Here is a 24,483-nt window from a genome sequence, read left to right as displayed (position 1 = left end):
TGAAGGGGCCAAGGGGTGCTTTGCAAACGAAAAGGACAGAACCTCCTAGAGAGGCAGTCATATCAACTGTGAGAAGCTTTCATGCCAACTGTGAGGGAGGAGGTGCTTCACAGATGACACCCTGTTCTGTTATTTCACCCAAATCACACTGTATCCAAGGCCTCAGCTTCAGTCTGTCTTCTGTGGGCATTGTACAAGAAGTCTAATACACAATAACCGTAAAAGTGGTAGACAGTGCAACCCGTAGGAGTAAGAGCTGAATCCTTCAGGGCCGACAACAAACCCTGGAGGCATTCAAAGACAAAGCAGAGGGAAGAGGGAGATGGATTGGCAGTTGGGGATTCTCGAGGAGAGACAGAACAGAGGGGAGTGAGAAATGGGGTGTGCACAGATGTCAAAGTCACAGCTGAGCAGTGTGAGGCAGACAGAACTGGAGGGATAGGTTTAGAGCAGGGACCATGAGTCACTGTGGAATGATGCTTACACACTGTTTACAAGGGGAATTCCAGGAGTCAGCCTGGAAGCTGGTGCCACATGGATGTTGTCACACCACTGGGCAACGAGCTGTGTGTCTCCTGCTGTTCATGTGAGGGGCTGACTGACGTGTGGGGACGTGTGGGGAGCATTTACTTGGCCACTGGAACCAGACTCTTAGCTCTGTTGGGACATGTATTATTACTCACCACTGGAGCTGTAGCCCTCGATGACATCTAACTCATCTTGTAGGAACTTCTGTGTCGGAGGCCTGGCTCCTCTAAATTCTAAGATGGCAGGGGCATACCTTCACATGTAAATGGCAGTTGTGACTAGGCAATTTGCTAATGCCATCTCTTCCTAAGGATGGAGTCACCTATCGTTACTCTCTGTGCCGGGGATTCCAGCCAATGCCTTTCGAATTAACTCTTCCTATTGGACGTTCTGCACATGTGGAAACCCAAGCTTTTGGGCACATAGTGTAAACAGATCGAGCCTGCTGGAAAGACTCCATTAGGGCTTAAACACAACCACTGTGATTCCTTCAATCGTATTTCCTTGCCAGATCATTGCTGCCTTACTGCCGTGCACTGAGAGAGAAAGCTCAATGTGACCTGGGCTTGCGGCAGCCTTTAGGTATTTTAAAGACTATTTTGAAGATTCAGCAAACCATTTGTCCATCCAAGATGAAGGTTTTCAATTTTCTGACATTCAGAGAAGCTACTGTCCATGGCTCTGTTTTTTCCCCTACTCTCTTGCCCTCATGAATAAGAATGTCTCAGTAGGTCAAAAAGGTAAGAAATCCACTTCAGATATGGCTGCCTTGAAAATACAGATAAGCCACAGTGGGGACAAGCAGTTGCCTGGAAGGGAATGGATCTGGAACCCCCCACACCCTACGGAGGGGGTGACACATGCTGCAAACCTTTATAAGGCACAGCTTTCTGCAGCTCTGCTGAGATAGTCGATGCCACAACATCTCCGAGTTTTTTCTAGTGGACATAAGCTCATTTGAATAGCACTAATCCTATGTTAATCTGGACCAAGAGGCCATTTGGATTATAAAATAAGCTTCCTTTTTAGCATCTGAGGGAATCAGGACTGAGTCCTTTAGAACAATTGATGTCTGCAAGATTTCCACTTACTGAGAGACTTCCTCTGATCTGTAGTGCTGGCCGGGGAGAGGGGCTACTCACAGGCCAAGACAAACTTGGCCTGAATTGTAGCTGCGCTACACACTACTTGTGTGACTTTGGGCAGGTTTCTTGACCTTTTAGCACCTCATTAAACAAGGATAATGGAACCATTCTTGAAGAGTCAGTGAGAGGCTTACATGAGGTGGCCAGGGTCAAACCTCCATGCCAGACCATCCTGCTATTATGAATTTAAAGATACAAATACTATGCTATCTTGGTAATGGTGTGCTCACCACAGAAGGTCAAAATAGGGCTTGCTATATCCACCAAGACCAGAGGACCTTATTCCAGAAACAAATGATAGTTCTTCCAGCTTGGCTAGTCAGCTTTCTGATCTGCATGTGAGCCATCACACCTCTCTCTCTCTCTCTCTCTCTCTCTCTCTCTCACACACACACACACACACACACACTTGCCAGTGCACAATGCACCGCCGTTGCAGACAACTAGCTTCTCCATCATACAAGCCAGGCTTGTCCTGGGATCTAATATGGCCTTCGGCTCTATCCCATTATTATCCCTACCATCCCGTCATTATCCCTACCATGCTATATATCTTAAACGAAGGGAAGACTGGAAAGGAAGCATTCTACTTGGGTAGCTCACCACTTAGCAAGTGTTTGTGATGATCATATATGACCTTGATTATGAGGCACAAGATGCATTTGTGTTGACAGTGGAGGCCGGCTTCATAATTTACTACTTACAAAGTGTATGCTCAGACATTACCTCATACGGTACTTGCAACAGCTTTGAATGTTAAAATATAAACAAGGAAACTGAGGCCCAGGGACCCCTCCCAATGCCTGGCCCTGGGAAAGGTTCTAAGGATATGGGAGGAGAAGCAGTTGCCACACTGGAGCTGGATGGAGCCCACCTTCAGTCCCCTTGACAGGAGGCTTTTCCATGTGAGCTTTATGGTGACAATGTCAGTGACACACCCACTTTCCTCTGGGGGTGGGGCCGACCTGTGATGGGTGGTATTAATGACAGACCAACAGAAATAGACTATTATCTAAACGGGAAAAAATATCCCGGCTGTCTTCTCCTTGGCATTTTGTCGTCTTGTTCTACAGGATGGTTTTTTCAATGGCACTGACAAGAAGGAGTGAGCACTTCATGTCCATGCAGAGGGAACTGCAGCCAGAGCACTTGGAAGCCGACCTTTACAGTAGGAACACAGTTCAGGTCACCCAGAGAGTATGGAGCCAGAAACACAGAGAGCCTCCCTCCGTTGGGCTATAACCAATGGAGAGGCACATGGTGCCCGAGTCCCCTGGGAAGGTACTGGGGCCTCCAGTATCATCTTCAGCAGGAGAGGCCCCACAAGCATTTGCTGAACCCATGAAATCAGTGGATACCTCCCTTCACCAAAGATTCCAGGCACATCACAAAATCCCAGGAAGGCTGAGTTCCCCTCCGCTTCCAGGGATAAACAATCTCACAAATGGTTACACGAGAAAAGCAATAGGTTGCCAGACGATACGTGTGGCAACTTGCTGACATACATCATTCCGTGTCATCTGAACATAAGCAAGGAAGAGAATACGCTATCAACTATATTAAAAATGAAGAAAGGGGATATTAATGTATCACATCTGCTGGGCTACACATAACACACATGTGAAATATGTGAGGCACTAGTAACAGTCATTACTTCTGGGCACACTGTCCAGTCTTTTCTGTGATGTACCCGGCTCAGGTCACACTGTGTTAATGCATTGCCTATTCAAAAGCAGATAAAATTTTCTACACCACAAAATACCTGGTTTCTGCAATAGATCAGACTGGGACAGGGAGAAAGGGAAAGGAAACCTATGAGGCTTAGGGGTCGGGTGCTTGCATAGTATGTGGAAAGAAGCCAGGCATGGTGGTGCACGTGTGATTCTGACACTTGGGAGGCTAAGAAATATGGCGTGTGTTTCAGGGTAACCTGGGCTACCCAGTGTCCCAAATAACCACCTCATAGAGTCAAGAACCCAAAGAGACAGAGTCATAATTGGTAGAACAATGAACTGATAGTGAGGAGCCCAGCCAATCTTGGGCATGTTCAGGGTGTTCATAGCTGTAGCTGACTACATTCGTGAATGATTACATATGCAATGTTAAAAGTATTACTGTTAATTTTTAAAAATGTTAACGGATTAATAAGACTGGTTTGAGGAGTTATCATGGAAATATTTACAGCTGAGACAACATGATGTGTGGATCGACTTTAAGATAAATGTGGCTTGGGGAAAGTAGCTAGAAGACGAGGGGAAACTCCATTACTCCTAAGCTGGGGATGGGTCCTAGGGCCATGAGGGTTCAATACATGATTCTATCTACTGAGTATCCTCAAAATATCCACAGTAAAAGACTAACAAAGGAAGGAGTGGTGATTTAGGAACAGAGCAAGTGGCTTGGTAGTCAGTGAGCTCCAAATCCACCCCCAGCTTTCAGTTCCAGTCAACCTCAGGGCAATGGCCCCTGAGCTCATGTGTGGCATGAGATGGCTGCTGGCTGCTGCCATTTGGACCATGTGTTTAGGTCATGCAAAATAATTATATCCAATTATTATTTATCATATCACTTCTTCACTTGAAAAGTTCCTGCCTCTTTTCTGTGCTAAGCTCATCTCTCTATTCCTCTAGAAGAGGGTTTCCTGTCTCTAACTCCTCATGATTTCACACACACCAGTGAAGGGTACCCAGGCTCTATGTGTGGTACCTAACATTATTACTGATCGCAGCATTTCCTATTATCATTCACAAACATAAACAAAGAAGTCCGAGTGCTGTAGATTCATCTGATGTGAACTACATAGAACCTGGGCCCCAGACAGGGAAACCTTAGCACAAGGTCAAAGAGCTGGAGCTACCAGAGTGAGAGCAAGCAGGACCTGATGCGAAGTCACCCTTCACCTGCCACATCAGGAACTTAATAGGCTTACACACATGCTTCAGCAAAACACTAATGTAAACATTGCCAAAATGCCTTCCCTAATCCTAACCCTTACCTAACATTGCTGAGCTCATGCCTCACCCCACCACCCACCCTTCATTGCTTAAGAAATCCAACACAGGGATGAATCCAGACCCCAGGGTGTTACTGGAGGACAATTTCCTCTATCAGTTTTATATTTCAGTAACATACTAGAAACTCGTGGTCTATGCCACCAAAGACACTGGACCTATAAGCCCACCAAAGGTCCAGAAAGCCGGACTGGACAGACACCCTGGTTTCCTGGTACTGCTTAAGGACAGTTAGAGCACGTCCTGAATATAACCAACCGTCTTCAGGAAATATAAGCCCTCCCAAATGCCATGATCCAGCAACTGTTAGGGCAAGTTTTTGACCTGTGTAGAAGACTCTGAGTTATTCTTCTTTTTCTTTTTTTGAGACAAGGTACTCCTGGCTGTCCAGGAACTAGTTCTATAGACCAGGTTGGCCTTGAACTCACAGAGATCCACCTGCCTCTGCTTCCAGAATGCTGGGACTAAAACTGAGCGCCACCATCGCCTGGCTGGACTCTGTATTCTAAGACATTGACTTCCTCAGATGCTAGCATATTTGTTGACATATTTATTCATAAATAAAATGAAGGTGATAAGCGATGTTAGATTTGTTTTCCTTATTTGAAAATGTTTTAATTTGGGTGAGCCTGTGCTGGACTTCCTGGTTTTTTCTTTTTGTTTTTCTACTGCCCTCACTGACATGACTAAGTGCATAAATAACTGTCCAGAGTGATGGTGAACAACTGGGGGACCCTTGCTGGGAGTTTCTGTCTCTTTTATTGGAGAAAAGAATAACTCATAACCATATCTGCTCTCCTTGAACGCACAAGGAACCTGTAGCACAGACTGAGGGACACCGCGGCTGCGCAGCAGCGAGCAGAGACCAGGAGGTGACTCAAGACTGGCCTCACTGACTAACATCTTGGACATTCAATCACTTCCAAGGTGACTCTAGGGCAGACTCAGAGATAATCGGGGCAAATGAGAGCAAGAAAGAGGCCGGGGAACATTTAGAGAAAACCAAACCCACAGACAAAATCCAGGAACCACAGACGACCAAGAAGACTGTGTTTAAACCAGCGTGGTTCTTTAGGACACAGGTGTAACTGAAGACATTCAAATGTGAGGAACAGGAAACCCCCTGCTTAGACCCAGGGAAATCTATAGCAAGCAAAGCTGGCTCAGTGGGAGCGGCAAAATGTACGGGTGGCCCGGGAAACAAAAGTCAAGCATGGATTTGGGACAATGCAAGTGGGCAGAGCTGGTTCTTCTGAGGCAAGAGAAATGGGGTGTGGCTCTTATTCATGTTCCCCAAACAGGAAGTCCTGGGGGGAAGGGCAGGCTGCAGTTCAAAGGTGAGAACACAGAGAAAGCTGCTGTGCAGTCACAGGGCCAAACAGAAGCTGGAGATGAAACTCAGGACATCAGAGAAGACAGGGACCGTCACTGGCATTGCCTGCGTGTTCTGTCCTGAGGGCACAGTTGGAGCCCAAGGGTCTAAGTGTTCCTATTCTTCACCGTCCCAGCTCTCCTTCACAGACTTCTACCTCTCTAGACATTTTCTCTGGCTCAGAGCCCTTCCTAGTGAGGAACAAAGAACAGACAGATCCCTGACAGGTAGACAGACAGGGAGACTGGTCACAGATAAGCAAAATGGCAAACTTCCGGAGCCTGGCAGGTTTTCTCTACCACCAGCAGCCACTCCTCTTCTGGCTGACCTGGCCAGGCCGTCGGGTATTCAAGGCTGGTCCTGAACACGTGTCACCCATTCTTTCTTTTTAAGTTGACCAATCCAAAGTAAGGGGAAGGGGACCCATCCCAGGTCCAGAAACGCAGCTCCCTGGTTGGGGGCGTGTGTGCGCTCTGGTTCCTGAATGTCCTCTCCACGTTTTGAGGAGTCTTGCTGTGTGCTTTGCGATGCGTGTATGGCTAATTCATTTTTAATAAAGTTTGTTGCCTGTTGCCACTTGCTATGTCTAAGATTCCCCCCTCCCCCGCTTTTTAATGCTTTAATTGGTGGAGGAAATGAGCCAGATCAAGACCCCGAGACAGCAGAGTAGGACAAAGAACGAAAACACGTCTCCAAACTGCCACGAACTGTTTTAAGATGCCCATGCAAAGCTGCTGCCCTAAACACAGGGCAGAAATTGGGGTCTAAAATGGCCGGCCTTCATAAAGGGTGACGTGGAAGCTTGTTTCATCTTGCTAAGGAAAATAAAGTGAAGAAAGCCAAGGTTTCAAGCAGCCCGTGCAGTGTGTGCTGCTACGTGTTTAGAAAGGGTTGAGTGCAGAGCCCCTGGAAGGGGAGGAAATCACTGGCCCTGGATGGCTGTTTCTGAGGAGTGCAGGGATGAGGACACGGGTGCCTTTACTTCTGAATCCTTGCACTTTTCAAATATTGAATAAGGTCATCAATAAATGTATAATCACCCCCTACACCCTGCCCCCACACCAAGATATAGTCTCGCATTGTAAACCAGGCTGAGCTGGAATTGACTATGTGGTCCAGGCTGATATTGGACTGAACAGAAACTCTCCTGCCCCAAACCCCCATATGATGAGATAGTTAATGTGAGCTACCACACTTGGCTTGTTATTTATTACCCAATTATAAAAAAACAAAAACAAAAACAAAAACAAAAAAAACAAAAAAACAAAAATTAGCCAGAATTGCGTATTCCATGAGTGGTGTTTCTCACATAGATTCACTAATTTGTACCTTTCAATCTATGTATTTTCTTCAAATAACTTTTCAATGGCCAGAAAGGTGGCTCAGCAGATAAAAGTAGCTGTCTGTATGTCTGACCATCTATATTGATTGGGTCCCAGGAACCCACAGTGTAGAAGAGAAAGGGAATGTTATCCAATTGTAACGTACACACTCAGTGGTATGAACACACTCACATACATAAATACAAACACAGGAAATAAATAGGTGTGTAAATCTTAAAAAAGAAAGAAAGAAAGAAAGAAAAGAACAATAGCAACAGAAAGGAAGCCAGGCATGGGGGTTTCACACTTTTAATCCCAGAAGCACTCAGATCTGTATGTTTGAGGATAGCCTGGTCTACCTATCAGGTTTTAGGCCAGTAAGAGCCACCAAGAGAGACTATCTTAGAAAACTAAACAAAACACCAAAATTTGAATTAAGAGAGTTATATTTTAAAAGTATAATAGAACCAGTTTTAAAAACAAAATAGCTTCAGGCAATAAAGCAGACACACTTGTTGGTCTGCTTATCGGGGTTCCTGACATACATCAGGTGGAGAATTTGTTGAACTAACAAACTTCCCTTTTTCTGGGGATGTGGCTCAGTTGACAGAATCCTGGCCCTGGGCTCTATGGTCCTTGCCATGTAATACACTGGGTATAAATGGAAAAGCCTGTGAGCCCCTGCACTCTCCAGATGCAGAGGTGAGGTGATACAGTCAAGGTCATTCCTCACCTTGGCCAGTTCTATTTACATATTAGAGAAAAGTCAGACCCTGGATAAACCTGTGCTACGGATGTTCAGATTCTCTAGCCTATTCTTTATCTCACTGTTGCCTAACAACTCGGAAAGATAAGAGGATGGTTCTGTGAGCAACTCGGGTTTTGCCCGATTGGTCCAGAACACACAGTTCTTGCTAATAGTGAAGTTCTTCATCAGTCTCCTACAGCCATTTTATGAACTGAAAATGTTTAATTCCCATCCATGATGCCCTGGAACCAAGGCAGTAAAATCAATCTGCAGGTAGAAGCAGGATCCTGCCTGTGATCCCAGCACTTAGGAGGTAGAGACAGGAGGATTGAGAAATCAAGCTCATCTTTGGATGTTCAGTGAGTCTGAGGCTGATCTAGGATACAGGAGACTGTCTCAAAACAAAAACAAAACCAGTCCTCATGCAAAATAAATTCATCAATGCTGAAAAGCTTGGGACTTAAAAATGGCTGTAATCACTGGGCATCAGGGCTGCATGTCTGAAATCCCAGGGCCTAGGAGGGCCACTTCGAAGTCAAGCCTGGATTGCATACGTAGATTAAGTCTCAAACAATACCGCCAAAGGGGGGGGGGGGGCTCTGAGGGGAGATCTTAGTGATGCACTGGCCAAAATACCGGGGCACAAAAAGCCATGTTATAATCCTAACACTTGACCACATTAAAAGGTTTCCCATCCCTTCCAGCGTCTGTTCATGGGATAGGCAAGATGAAACAGAAAGGCTTACAACACCTTAAACCCAGAGTCACTAGCTCAACTAGTTAATGAAAGTTCAAATCCTACATCCAATAAAAATCCAGATACTGTAGGCTATGGTCCTAGCAGAAAGTCTGCCAGATGGGATTCCATTATATTGGAAATGCCCATCTGCCAGGGTTTTCACATAACCGGATTTTAAGGGGGGAGGGGCGTTATTTCCCCTGTCTGCGGCAGGACCAAAGGTTGTGCTATGCTCTAGGGCAGGAGTTGCGGGCAGAGAGCACTGTATAGGCTCTGACAGAAATGACCAGGGGAAAGGTGAGAATCTAGGAAGGAGGGAATGATTCTAAGAGCCATCCTTCTGTTAGAATTTGGGGGTGAGGGAGGGGAACACAACACAGCAAAGAAGAGAAAAAGCATTCTTCTAAAATGGCTGGGTGCTGAAGATCCAAGGCAAAAGCCCCAGATGCAGGATCATAGTCCTAGGTACCTGTTAATGAAGAGTAGTCACCTTTGGTGACACCCAGAGAAGGGAAAGCCACAGGGGACTGGGCTTCGGTTAAATTCAAAACAATACAGAAACAAGGATGGCAGGCATCTTTTCATTTACAGAAAGCCCAGACCCGTGTCCCCCCCACACACACCTCTCCCGCACTCCATGGGCATTCAGTACAGGTGAATTCAACACATCCTTGGAACCTAGTAGACTTCAAACAACATCAAAAGAGGTAATGTAAATGAAAGTGAAAGTAAAGGGGCTGAATGGAACTTCTGCTAGAGAGAGGAGAAAGAGCTCACAATGCCATCTGGTTTATTTCAAGCTCTGTAAAAAGAGGGAGAAGGGGGTGCCAAGCTGTCCTGGCTCATGTCTCACCCCAGGCTGCTGCTGCCTTTCAAATGACTAAGGAACCTGCTTTAAATGCACTCTGACACACAATCCCCGAACTTCCGAAAAGCACTTAATTCGGGGGCTCATGAAATCTTAATCTAAAAACGTTCATCCATTTGTAAGCACGCTGAATCACACTGACAACTGAGGAGGGAGGCTGGGTGGGAAGAATTTGATTTTGGAAAAGATGGACACCGTGTAGATTGAGATCCCGGGGACTCCTGTCTACCACTTTGAGAGATTTGCTTTTAATCCCTTTAGAGAGGCCAGAAATACTGGTGTTTCAGGAGAGTGTAATCCAAGGTGGGTACTAACAGAGGACCCACATTATCTTATTTCAGACAAGGAAAGTAGGAAAAAAAAAATGTGATGTGACTAAGAAGTACATGTTAAAATCTAGACGACGTTTAAGGGTGAAAATAATCCTGTGCGGTAGAGGTGAAGGAAAGCTATACGGAAAGGCAACAACATGCTATTTAGCAAATCTGTCTGGTGACCACTGTTCTAGTGGTCCCAACAGCACATATTACTCCAATCTTTTAATCAAAGTACCAGCATCATTCCTTGCCTTTCTGGCCAGGAAACCAATATAGAGAGGTTGGATAACTTGCCCCAAGTTATCCACACAGCTAGGAAGAAGCAGGACTAAGATTCAAACCCAGGCACTTAGATACCAAAGGCTATGCTTCTACCTTCTCTGGGCTCCTCTAGAACTTAAATAAGGAACGAAAACTCGGCTGGGAGTAGAATCCAAGTCATGTCCTGCCTAGACCTAAAGCTCAAGGGATAGAACAACTCTAAGTCATTACCCTGTGATGACCAGTCAGCAAGTGACCACCCTAGGCCTTACGTTTCTTCATCCATACAATAAGAAGGATGGATTAGATGAGCTTCTGCATTTTAGCTTCAAAATATCCTAAGTTCACAAAGACCATTAGCAGCATGGATGGTCTGCTCTTTGGCTGCCTACCTGAAGCTTCATTCATCTTCACATGGGTAAGGCAGGTTACAATTATTTCTTCTGTTTCCTGACCTTCAGAAGATTATGTCCTTTCTAGTCAGGCAAATGAGGGGAGGCAGTGAGGAGGGGGAATGCACCCTGCTTAATGTGGTTGTAACCCAATGGTCCTTGAAAAGCTCTGGGCACAGATCATGTTGACTCTGCCAACCCTGCAATCTCTCCCAAGCCTGTTCTTGGAACCTGCCTCTGGGCCAGGTAAAACTTGACCAGCTAGAGGTAGAGGCACCATAAAAGAGGAACCAGAAAGAGTAGCCCCAACTTCGCACTTAAGATGAACCTCTTGTCACCACTCAATATAATCGACTCCATCTGCACCCAGGTATGCACACATGCACTTAAGAGCTGAGACCTCAAAAATCATTACGTGTGAGCTCAACACCCCCTTGGAATCTAGTGGACTCCGGTAAGTACCACCCTCAATATAGTAATTAGATGTTGTCTGGAGTGCATGGGTGGATGAAGAAGGGCCTTACAGATGGATCATACAATCCTCCCCTTCCTAAAGCATCCCAGACAGGTGGCCGTCATCTGGCCTCTGGCTAGGCACTTCCAAGGTCGATGTTCTGAATGCTCCGCCTGGCAGGCAGCCCAGGACGCTGCTGGACAGATCTTGCTGTGGAGAAAGCCCACGAAGCACCCAGAACAGTTGCCCCACAAGCTCTATGAAGTGCGCCTCCAAGTAGGTCAAAAATTGCTTCCCTAGAACTTGTACCCATTGGTCATAGGTGAGCCCCGGGATCCCAAAATGCATCGGCCCATCGAATATACCGGCTTGTAGCCAGGCCCTTTCAGGTTTCCAGAATCCTGCACTCTCTACCCTGAGTCTGGCCGGGCAGTTACCTCCCCAGGACCAAGACTAAGCGTTGATGAGAACGGGGATGGCAGCCAGGAGGCCTCCGTCGGCCTTGTCCCCAACCTCGGTTCTTCGAGCAGGAGAGGACAAAGGACCTTTAGGAAGGCGTATCCCACCGGTGGTTTGGGTTGCCCCGTCATTAGACAAGCTGGCTCTCTGGATCCCCGCAGTGCCAGGTGACAGTCCCCAAACAGTCTCCACGGATCTGGAGCACTCAGGCTGCGGCGCGATGGGCCGAGCCACGCTTGGGGACCGCAGGACTCGGGGTCCTGACCCGGCACCTCCAGGGCGCCATCCCTGCTTGGTTGAGCTCTCCCACCCGAGGTCTTACCTTTGTTCGTTGACTCCAGCGGTCCAGCCCGCCCGGTGTCCGGTTCCCGCAGCTCCGCAGCTGCCGGCTGCGCTCATAGAAATACAGCCGGAACCCCTGGCCAGCGCAGCTCCCGCCGCTACCGGCCCCGCCCAGGCAACTGCCGCCACGCCCCTGACGACCGCCTCTGCTACGCCTCCAAGCAAGGCTATCCCAATGTTCATTGGATATCCCAGTCGCCACTCTATTTGCTCAGCGCGCTTATTGCGTCTATTTGGTAGCCCATTGGTCGGTGGAACTGCTCCTCAGGGCGGAGGCGGAGATTCTTAGCAGACAATTCTTCTATAATTGGTTACTTTTGATGTCTTTGGCCAGTGGGCCTAGATGCTATTGGGTAAGGCCCGCCCCGAGGGGCGGGATAAGGGGAGCCGGCTAAAGGATGGGTTGTGTTTGATGGTTGATGATACCGGGTAGAGGAGGGTAGAGGAGAGGGCCTATTGTGATGGCTTTCTGAGTTCTGGGGCAGAAAGGTCCAGAGTCGTATAGAGATGAACTGGGGGAAGAGGTAGCTCAGCTGCGGGGTTCTCAGCTCTGGTGTGCCCAGGAGGACGAACCTTGTAGCTCAGAACGCTGGTGATTGAAATGTGGGAGTCCAAACTTTGAAGAGCAGAGGTGGTGAGTCACCAAGCCAGAAAGCTACGAAGAAGTGGAAGCAGCGAAGAGATGGAGGCAGCGGCCTTTGACCTCTTTCAGCTAGGGAAGTGGGTGGGAACATGCAGGACTTTATGGACCTGTTACTGCCCCTCTGTTCTTTCAGCTTTTAACCAACCCTTGTGGATGGAGGCCACTTGGAAGAATGTGACCTTTGAAGTCAGACTGTGTCCTTGTGCATGCCTTTTAGCCTTGCAGAGTTCTCGCTGACTTCATCTGGTAAGTGCTAGTAGCTGACAGGAGATAAGAAGAGTGTGTGGCGTTCCACGGGCGTTTATGAAGACTTGCTATTCATCATCCACCTTCTCCATCCATGCAACTAGGCCCGGTTCTACAATTCTGTGAGCCCGAGACTGTGCGTGCAGTGGCACGTGCTTCACTAAGGATAGAATACTGACGCCTCGAAATGGAGCTCCAGCCACAGACAGTCTGCCAAGACAAACAGCATGGATCTCCAACAGACATGAAAGAACCACCTAGAACCAGAGGAAGGAATCTGGATTTGTAGCAATGCTAAATTTTCCCCAACACATTTCAGGACTGTGACAAGGAAATTATGAGCCAACTCAAGGAGTAGGAGCGAGCTCTGGTCTCTTGTCTGTTATTCCAGTAGGAAGCTGAGGCTGGAAGATTGCTGTAAATTAAAGCTACATAATGAGGCCGTGGTCACAATGAGGCCTTGTCACAAACAAACAAAGCAATGTGAGGGGATAGTAACCTTTGAAGGCTGCTCAATACTGACCCAGAAATCCCCCTGTAAAATATCCTTCAGACTCCACTTCTCGTTCTGAAGATATGGGACACCCCAGAGTGTGGACAGAAATAGACTCTTGGAACTGCACTGAACCCCAGACCTTTCCAAAGCACCCATAACTGTGGGACAGCAGAGCAAAGGAGGGGAGACTCCATTGCTCTTCGGTTTCCACCCAGTTGTCATGTTACCTCAATAAAGTTTCTTCTCAACATTTTTTTCCTCTATAATCTGTTCTCTCTTGACAAAGGGAAGGCCAGGCTTTGGCAGCAAAGGGTTTTACTGAGGAATAGCCTCCCCCATGGTCCTGAGTTCTCTTCTGCTTGAGAGATGAGCTCTGGATTTGTCACCAGATAAGGATGTTGACCAGATTGATGCAGTCACCTCACTAATATACAGGTACCAAAGCATCACGTGGTAGGCGTGCCGTAAGTGTGCACAACTGTCAATTAAAAAGAAAGTCTTTAAAAAATGGGGAATGTATAAATAGATTTGCTGCCAGTCGAGAGAGTTGTATTCATGACTGTGGGTGCAGGCGTTTGTGTGTGGGTGCACACACTTGGTTCTGAGCTACAGCTTTCTGGTTCTTCCCTTTAAATAGAGCAGGCTGGTGGCTATACACAGGGCTGCACACGTGCTGAAGATGCCGGCTCAATCTGCAAACGGGTCTCCTCCTGCCTTGGGATGGCTGCAGTGACTCCCGAGTTCGCTAGTTTGAATCCCACCCACCACGGTGACCATTTGCAGTGAATTGCCAATGCCTCACCACGGTAAAAGTGGGTTTTCCCTCCTGCGTCAGGAACCTTGGATCGGCCAAGAGTGTCAGCAAGACATCTGTCCAGCTTAGGAATTCTCAAACAATGAGTCACTGAAGCTCAAAAAGTGAGCAGACAAAGCCGAGGCAGAGGCGGGAACGGGGAGGACAGGTGTCTCTTCTTTGTGGCCGGGCAACTCAAAAAGGGACCCATTATCATAAGCTTACAGCCCTGTTTCCTTGTGTGTCTCCGGTTTCTATTTCCGCCCCTCTTCCAGGGCTCCTGCCATATTCTGTTTAATCATATTATTTCACTTTACAAAGCATCCCTGTGGGAGGTCATTTAAGGGACAAAAATGGCCTCATTTTTGCCCTCAAGTTTAGCAACCTCCAAGGATTGAGGACTTGCTGAACCTTGGCCTGAGATACTCAGGTGCTTGAATGTGTCTGTAAAGCCGATTTGAGAACACAGGAGACCCGGAGGTGAGGCTCAGCTGATACTTCTTGCCTGCAGATCACAGAGTCCTGGGTTCCATCCTCAGCACAGGCTAGACCTGGTGTAGTCATGCATGCACACTTGTAATTCCAGGACTCGTGGTAGGAGGGTCAGAAGTTCAAGATTACCTAGCAAAAGTGTGACCCTGCTCATGTTCTGTGGGGACCCTGCTCACATTCTAGAGTGACTGATGCTCCGGGACTTCACCCCTGTGGAACTGGGTCTAAGTCAGAACCTCTCAACAGGATTTGATCTGAAAGAATCTAAAAGGTACGCTGGAAGATGGAGGAGCTGTAATACGGACTCTGCCCTGCCCACCAGTTTCCTAGTCTTGTCAATCATTCTGGGGTCTCAGGGAATGAGAGCAACCAGCTTTGGAATCTCTGCTGTGGGTGTTTGAACCCTGGTTCCACTCTCCTAAGCACAGTGACTTTGCAGTGCTGTCCTGTTCTTTATCACGTGGCGCCAACTGTAATGTGCTTCCCTCCTGGGGCCCTATGACTAAGCAGATGAGTTTGTAATGGACAGTGTTTCAAGCAGACCTGGCAAATGCCAAGCTCTGAAGAAAACTTGTAATAGTTATAAGAGCCGCTGAAGAACTTTTCTCCAAAGTCCAACTCATTTTCTGTTTTCTCCCCAGTGGTCAAACAATTTTTAGCATACACATAAGCATGAACACACCGTGGTCATAACTTGATTCTATTCAGGTTTTTAAAAACAAGGCCTTGTATATCCCAGAATGGCTTCCAACGTATGGCCCTCCCACTTCAGCCTTCTCAGAGCACTGCCACACCCACCCCCTTTTGCTGTGGATTATCTGAAGACCAGTCAGAGGACTGTGTCAAGTTCCAGGGGATTAGACTTCATCAGCGTCATCTCCTCCAGGGCAATAGGGGAGGGGCTGAGAGCAATACTAGAGGCTGCAGTGTGGATCTTGAGCCTAGGTTCCCCTGATAGCCCGACATGAGTCAGACCAAGGAATCCAAGGTTGTCAGTTATTGTCACACCCTGCACTGGCTGTTGATGGGTATTTTAGGTTCAGAATGCACTGTGCCTTCTGGCCAGCTTCTCATTGATCAGGCTGATTACCGTGGTCGAGTAGCTGTCAGGCCCAGTGTGTCAATGGTGTGTCAGTGGTCAACGAAGCAGTTCAAGGACCTGGTTCCTTTTGATGTTAGAAAAGGTTTCCGGCTGGCTGGAAGTGGTGGTGGGAAAAGAACCGATTTGGTTTGTGCTGTTTCCTTGATCTCCATGTAAAGTTATCTATAAGGAGATTTTGAAGTGGGGGCCTGGCTGTGACATGCTCAGTGGGCAAAGCACCCACTGTGTGAGCCTGAGGACCTGAGTTTGATTCGGTGTCAAGAGGAGCAGAGAACTGATACCACAAGGTTTTCTTCTGACATCCACATGGTACTCCCCATCACATGCATGTCCTCCATGTGTGTGTATGTGTGCACACACACTAAAAAAATAAATTTAAAAATAGAATTTCCTAAAAATAATAAAGATATAGATAGTTTTTGGGAAAAATGTAATAGTGACTTTTGTTTGAGGTGACACAAATTAGATGATAATATTGCAGTGATACTTACACATAAGACCAGATATTAAAAACACACATAAAACTCACCAATACACACATACATGTGCACACACATGTATACACACATACATACATGCATACATGCACACAGCACACAAACATATACCTATTTACACACATACATACATGTGCATACACATGCATATATGTACACACATGTATTCACACATGCGCATATGTGTGCATGCACACACACACACACACACACACACACACCCTGAAGTTGTTCTAGACTTATTATCAGATACATTTAAAAAAAAAGTATCAGACAGGTAGGTGATGTCTCAGTCACCAAACATTTCTCTTCTTGACATCATCCTTAATTACAGTAATAAAAATCGACTGCTCCCTGCTATTAATTCCAAAGAAGTCGGTAAAATGTGCATTAAATAAGTGCATTGCCCATCCTTTCCCACCAAAATCCACACGATCAAGCTGTGTTAGCTCGACTTAAAATCCCTTTAGAGACCCATAGATTGCTTTTTATCATATTCCTAATTAACCGGACAGTAAACAGTTTTATTGAGCAACGTGTTTTCCGTGCTAGAGAAATGGACTGAATGATAAGGCAAAGTCCTGTCCCCATGTGGGTGGGGACGTAGGACAGAGGGGAAGTCTGAGAGACACAGGCAGCAAGCAGCACAGTACAGTCTGTGCTGAAAGTATTTGTCCATAAGAGGGAACAGTCTCTTCTGGTTTGGGTTTGTGGAGATCTGAGCTGGTGCTTAGAGTCCCCCAGGGCAGATTTGGATGGGCAGTGGGTGGCATTCCACGTGGTAAAGGCAGCAGCTACCGGGGCTTCTAGGTGGGAAAACTCAAGACAGCTTGTCCGGGGTGAAATCCGAGTGGGGAACTGGCAGGAGCGGTGAGCAGATGGGCCAGTGTGGAGGCCTGTGGAGGCCTTCCTCTGAGTTAATAGCACCCTGGAGGGCATGCAGCCCCCTCTCCAGGCATCCGAGTGCCTCCTTCATGATTCTGTCCTTACCTCTGTGCTTTCCTTTGGAACTTATGAAAGCACTATGTGGATTCACTTTTTTAAATCTCTTTTCAGACAGGGTCTTCTTACAGGCATGCATCATTCCTGGATTTGGGCTTTGACTTTGCATGCTCTTTCTCCCTCTCCCTCTCCTTCTCCCTCACACCCCTCTACATACACACACACACACACACACACACACACACACACACACACACACACACAAACACACATACACATACGCAGAGGCTGGACTTGAATTCCTGACCTTCCTGCCTTTACCTCTCAAGTAATAGGATAACAAGGACATACCACTGTGGCCAGTCTTGCTTTTGATTTTCAACTGGAATAGTTTCTTCAGATTCACTCTAAGTCAGTGTTTTGCTTTGCTTTGGCGATACTGTGGATTGAATCCAGGACCCTAGGCAAACACCAGACCACTAAGCCACACATTCAGCCTGGTCATCCAGTTCTTAACTGTGGACAGATTTGTTCCCAAAGACACGTTTGGTTGTCATATCTAGAAGGCTGCTGCTGGCGTTCTGTAGATAGGAACCAGAGCTGTGGCTGAACCACCCTATAGTTCCCAGAACATCCCCTGACCACAAGAGGTTACCTGGCCCCAAATGTTGTTAATGCTGTGGCTGAGGAACCCTGTGGACAGAAGCATTACCTGCATTTGTTGTGTCAACCTTGATGCAGACACGTTACCTTGCCTTAGTTAACCTTGATTCCCATAGGCATTGTACTCCAGTGTCTATACCTGCATTGCTCACAACTCCTGAAAGGTAAAACAAACTGAATGCCTATGGATGGAGGAGCAGGTAAGAAAAGTGAAATTCTGACATATACTACAACACTACAGTTCTTGACTCTGTTATGTTAAGGGCAATAAGCCAATAGGAATATAGCAATAGGAGCTGGAGAGATGGCTCCGTGGTTAAGAGCACTCACTGCTCTTCCAGAGGTCCTGAGTTCAAGTCCCAGCAACCACATGCATCACCGTCTGTAACAGGATCCTATGCCCTCTTCTGGTGTGTCTGAAGATAGCAACAATGTACTCACAAACATAAAATAAATAAATCTTTAAAAGCAATAAACTGTAGTGTTCTATTTCTACGAGGCACGGTATCAGATTCAGATACAGGGAAGTAGAATAGGACCGGAGGAGAGGCAGTGGGTAGAGCTACGGGAGAGAGGTAGCAGGAGCTAGAATCAGTGGATGCCAGGTTTCAGTCTTGGGAGAGCTAAGCATTCTGTAGCTTTGTGGTGGAGATGGTTGCTCCTGAGGTAAATATTCTCAATACCAGTAAACTTTACACTTAGGACAGTGCATGAGGGTGAGGTCTGTGACATATTAACTGAAGAGGTTCTCAAGGACCATCACCAGCATGAGGAACATGAGGTGGTCAAGATGCATATTAGATAAAACCAAAAGGAGTCAGGTTTAGCTTGTAGTGCACAAGAGGCCACTGAAGACATGTGCTTGATGTGCGAACGATCTCTCTGCATTCAGCATTAGGCTATGGTGTATCTGTTGGCGTGTGAGTTCTGCTTTCTTCTGCCATCTCTCAAAACGGGATCCGTGTCACAACGCTGGGAGATGAAATACCCCGGATAGTGCCCACTGTGGGGTAAGTACCTGTCAGGGAGAAATTGTTATTGTCATGATTTATTTATTTTTTATATATGTGAGTACACTGTCTCTGTTTTCAGACACACCAGAAGAGGGCATCAGATCCTATTACAAGTGGCTGTGTGCCACCTTGTGATTGTTGGGATTTGAACTCATGACCTCTGAAAGAGCAATCAGTGTTCTTAACCACTGAGCCATCTCTCCAGTCCTGTTCTTTTTTTTAAGACAGTTTCATCTAGTCTCAGATTCCCTAGGAAGCCATGGACAATCTTGACCTTCTGACTTCCTGCCTCTGTCTTCTGAGTGCTGGGATCATAGGTACTTCCTACCACTTCTGTTTTTATATGATGTTAGGCACGGATTTGGGAATGCACTCTACTATCTGAGCTTTATCATCAGCTTCTTTCCTGAGTATTTTTAACAGCCTTATTTATTCATATAGCGTAAAATTTATCTACTTAATGTATACAGTGCAGTGGTTCTTAGAGTATGCACAGTGTGCAACCAGCACTACAAGCAATGTCACAACTTTGTACTTACTTTTAAAATAACCTGTTTCAGGCTGGCTAAATGGATCAGAAGGTAAAGGCACCTGCAGCTAAGTCTGAGATTGTAAATTCAAGCCCCAAAGCCCACACAATGAAAGGAGTGAGCTAACTCTTTCAAGTTGTTCCCAGTCCCCACTACATAGATAGATAGATAGATAGATAGATAGATAGATAGATAGATAGATAGATAGATATAGATGGATGGATGGATGGGTGGGTGGGTGGGTGGGTGGATGAATGGATGGTTGGATGGATGGATGGATGGATGAATAAATGGATGGATGGATGGATGGGTGGGTGGGTGGATGGGTGGATGGATGGGTTGATGGATGGATTAGATAGATAGGTGGGTAGGTAAATAGATAGATGGATAGATAGATAGATAGATATAGATGGATGGATGGGTGGGTGGGTGGGTAGGTGGGTGGATGAATGGATGGTTGGATGGATGGATGGATGGATGGATGGATGGATGAATAAATGGATGGATGGATGGATGGATGGGTGGGTGGATGGGTGGATGGATGGGTTGATGGATGGATTAGATAGATAGGTGGGTAGGTAAATAGATAGATGGATAGATAGATCAATAGTTGTATTACAAATGAACACTAACAACAACAATTTTAAAAATCTTTGCTTATCAGCAATTAATACCCATTCTCCTGAATGCTTACCCCTAATCCCTGCACTTATTAATTTTTCTGTATTCACAGTTTCTCCCATTCTAGAAACGGCACATACATAGAATAATATACTGTGAGTTTTGTGACTGTCTTTCACTTTGTCAAAGTTTATTCACACCTTAGTATGTGTTTTTTACCATTGAATATTCTAGATACATATCTGTGTTTGCCAGTGTCCCATCTCTGTGACAAACACTAAGATAAATCAATTAAAGGAAGGTTTATTTGGCTCGAGGTTTCAGTCTCTTGATCTAAATAAAGCCTTAGGCTTGCAGCAAGGCAGAGTACCATGGGATATGTGTTTTTTCTCTTGAAACTTGCAATATACTGTCTTATTTTCACTGTGATACGTTGTGGGAATTCTCTGTTCTGGTTGAGTCTATCAGATGCCTTGTGTGCTCCCTGTATCTGTATTGATTTTTTTTTTTTTTTAAATTAGTTTCAGGTTTTCTATGATCTTGTTGAAACTCTGGCTACACCGATGACTTGGAAACCTCCTCCCTCATCTGTGCCTGCAGTCCAGGGTGTCCCACATGTCCAGTTTTTGTTTTTCACTTTTGTTTTTCCAACCTACATTTCTTGCTTATTTGGTCTAGATCCTGTTTTACCTCTGAGTCCCGATATTCTGTCCTCTGCTTGGTTCATCCTACTTGTAAGGTTTTTCTTTGGGTTTTCTAATTGAGTTACTGGGTGTTTGTTGTTTGTTTGTTTCTATTTCACCATCATTTCATCTTGAGTCCTCATCAATATTTGTATTTCCTTATTGAATTCTATCCTCAAGTCTTGGATTGCCTTAGTTGTTTTTCTCAGCCTTATGTGTGTGTTTTCTTGGGCATAACTCTGAGCTTTATTTTCCTTAATCTCATTCCCCTTAATTCCATTGAGCTGTTTCTTGCGTCTTCTTTAAACTCCTTGAATGCTCTGATGAAATTTGTGATTATTCTTTTAAATTCTGCATCCTGGGGTCCATAAAGGGAATTCTCCTTGGCAGACATGTCTACAGGACTGCTAGGTTTTAGAGAGGAGAAAACGGCTCGATCTTTTGCACTATTGGTATTTCTGTAATGAGATCTGGACATGTGGGCTTCTGTTGGTTCTGAGTTTGTTATGGACAGAGCAGGTTGGGGCAGAGGGAGGATGTGCAGGCATAGAGCATAGACATGGCTTGGAAATGTACTGAAGTAAGGCAGCTAGAGGGGACTGAGCTTGGTATGTAAGAGGTGCTTCCTGGTCCAAGCCTGGGGTGTAGGGATAGATCTGGCTGTGTGGAAGGGTTGACTATGGTTGTGGGTTAGGGACTGGTAAGGGGGGGGGGTCTTAGCAGTAGTCTGGAGATCCTATGCAATGCACTGTATGTGGGTCTCAGGCTAGATCTGGTGGGTTTCGGAAGGTCAAGGGAAGAATAAGAAGATCAAGGAGATGCAGCTGTCCCTGGAGGAGGAGATACGATGTCTGGTCTTATCATTGCTTTGGAGTGTTTAGCTAGTAAGTCTGCTATCTGGAAACTCAATGAGTCTGATATTTGTTTCCTCTTTCTCCACTCCCTCCTCATTCCCTTATTCTTCCTTCTCCTCCTTCTCTTCTTCCTCCTCCACTTCTTCTGTGGATGTCAGATTTCTGATTCTTTCCCTGTTAACTATAACTTTTCACTGAAGACTGTCTATTTTAGGTAATATATTATAAGAGCTTTCAATTTTATTTCATTTTGGTTTTTGAAACAGGGTCTTTCTATGTTGCCTTGGCTGGCCTGGAACTTCCTATGTAGACCAGGGTGGCCTTGAACTCTCAGGGATTCACCTGCTTCTGTCTCACAAGAGCACAGATAAAATGTGTGGGCCACCAAGCTTGGCTGGACTTGTTGCTATTGTGTTTGCATACTTTATCTGTGGAGTAGCTCTGCTGGATAATTCTGATGACGTCTTTCTTTTACAGCAGGTGGATTTGGATGCCACTCCTTGGGAGATGCCGATGTGGGTTATGTGCACAGTTACCTTGGGATGACAGTGGCCTTTGTTGTTTGTTTGGGACAGAGTCTAGCTCAGAATAGCTTCAAATTAACAACAGACCCTTAGCCTCAACATCCTGTGTGTTGGGATTACAGGCATGTGCCCACACACCTGACTTCTTATTGTATGTTCTTGTTGGTTGGAATTTGCTATGTAGCTTAAGCTGGCTTCTCACTTACTATCCTCCTGCTTTAGCTTCCCTGAGACCTAGGTCTACATGCCCACCCCATTGTGTAGCCCACATGGGTCTTAGAAACCTCCTTTTGCCTTTCTACCTTTTTATTAAACTAGGCCAGGAGAATCATACAGGCTGTTTTGCCTTCACTGTAGCTTTGTGTTCTGTTGGTTTTGATCCTGCCCTGGTATAGAAATTGCTCCAGTCTTGCCCAGTCAACTTTAGCCCCTTTTGCAGATATAATTTTTGGGGTCTAGCTCCATGGGAGGAGGGAGGGGGAGTTGATTGATGTATCTCATGATTATCTCTGATGCTCTTGTAATTGGTCTGCGGTTGGACTTCTGCGAGACAAGTGCTACACCTCTAAGCTCTGCCCTCACCCCTACTTTAGCTTGTTCTAGTAGAGAGGTACCTTGCTCCTCATAATTGCTTCCTAGCACAACCTTTAGAGTTTCTGGGAGCATCCCCAACTAAAGGCCCCGCAATTGTGAAAGCTCCCAACTGTTGTGTTAGTTGCTTCTCCTCAGAGAAATCTTTAAGCTGCTCTTGAGCCTGGGGAACTTGGGCAGGGACAGTGACACTCCCTTATCTTGGGGACAGCCCTGCTTAGTAGGCAGAGTGTTGGACAGGGTGAAAGCCTTTGGTTTTCTTGGCTTGCCTCTTCCAACATAGAGTATCTGCCCTAAAAGCAAGCTGGGACCTGAGTAGCTAAAGCTAATCCTCTACCATCCATGGCCAAAGCAGAACTCCTAGCTACACATGGGCAGCAGTAGAAAGGGAGCCTCAGGCCACTCAGCCTACATTGTCTACAAGGGAGCCTTAGCAATGTGTTCCTCCCAGGGTCACACAGCCACTCTTAGCAGTGAGCTGGAAAAAGAGGCCACTTGTGTTCTTGTTCTCACCACCCCCACTCCCTGGAACTGGAGTGGAGCTTGGGGGAAGTAATTTGGCTCAGGGTTACTGACTCTGCTCTTTATGGAATTTAACAGATATTTTTCTTGCATCAAAGTTAATACATGTCCTGAATGCCCTTAGGACAGTTTTCAGAGGCTTTAGGTGGCCGTGGTTCTGAGTTTCAAACAGTCTCTGTCTGCTGTGGGAGAGTTCAAGGAACAGGTAAGACCCACCATTCCAGAAGCCAAACATCGGATTGCCTGGCCTGGAAACACTACTATCTCAGCTAGGTCACCCAGTAAGTGCCCTTGGCTGAGGGGACAGCCTGGGTCCAGGAAGAAGAAATGGTCAGCTGTTGACATTAGTTTAGGCATGAAGTGACAAGGGATTGAGTAATACAATGGGAATAAAAAGGAACAGGAAATAAAGAGAGATGTGTTAAGCTGCTGATGTGGCATAGAGACAGAATGCTTGCCACTAGTATGCAAAAGGCTCTGTGTTCCAGTCCCAGAAGCAGGCACACGCACATGTGCATGTGCACATATATGCACACACAACAATGCACTTATACATGTACACACAATGCATGGACACACACATGTTACATGCACACACAGCAATGTACTTACACATGTACACAAAATACATGAGCATACACACATGTACATGCACATGCACACACAACAATGCACTTATACGTGTACACACAATACATGGACACACACATGTTACATGCACACACAGCAATGCACTTACACATGTACACAAAATACATGAGCATTCACACATGTACATGCACATGCACACACAACAATGCACTTACACATGTACACACAATACATGAGCACACACACACATGTATATGCACACACAGTGATGTGACTATAGTCCCTCACAGACTGGAGCTGGGACACAAAGGGTAAGAAAGGGTCAGAGGTGATTCCAAGCTTGTCTGAAGGTAACTGCAAGAAACAGAAAGGCCAAGCTGATCCAGGGCTGTTGAGATTATGGTAGCATGCACATTCAAAGGAGAGGGAGGCTATCATGAGGTTACACGTCTGTAATTTTGCACGAGGCAGGGGTAAGTTCAAGGCTAGCCCAATCTACATACTAAGTTCCAGGGCCAAGGAAAGGAAGAGGAGCGAAAGAGCAAATATGGAGGCCTAGCTAGAAAGGCAGGTTTGGATAGTAGGAGAGAGACCAAGTTTTTTAAATGAAGAGATTTGCAGGTATATTTAACATATAACATTGCAAGTTCATCCATGTACATACAAGAAAGCAGAAGTCACGGGAATAGGCCAGTTTTAGAGAGAGGCACAGTCAGACTCCC

At 46.1% G+C, this 24,483-nt stretch overlaps 1 protein-coding gene across 1 annotated transcript in view; it reads right to left on the bottom strand.

Moving 5' to 3' along the window:
- The window catches only part of ABHD2 (abhydrolase domain containing 2, acylglycerol lipase), an 83,411-nt gene extending 71,376 nt beyond the window's left edge, over positions 1 to 12,035 (bottom strand). The window contains exon 1 of the mRNA XM_080914186.1: positions 11,939 to 12,035. The gene's annotated coding sequence lies outside the window, so the exon portion shown is untranslated. The remainder of the gene's footprint in view (positions 1 to 11,938) is intronic.
- Between the last annotated feature and the right edge of the window lie 12,448 nt (positions 12,036 to 24,483).

This window comes from Micromys minutus, assembly GCF_963924665.1.
Source record: "Micromys minutus genome assembly, chromosome: 3".
NCBI classification, from domain to species: domain Eukaryota; kingdom Metazoa; phylum Chordata; class Mammalia; order Rodentia; family Muridae; genus Micromys; species Micromys minutus.
Note: the sequence above shows the minus strand (reverse complement) of the source record. Positions and strands in the feature narration are given on the sequence as shown.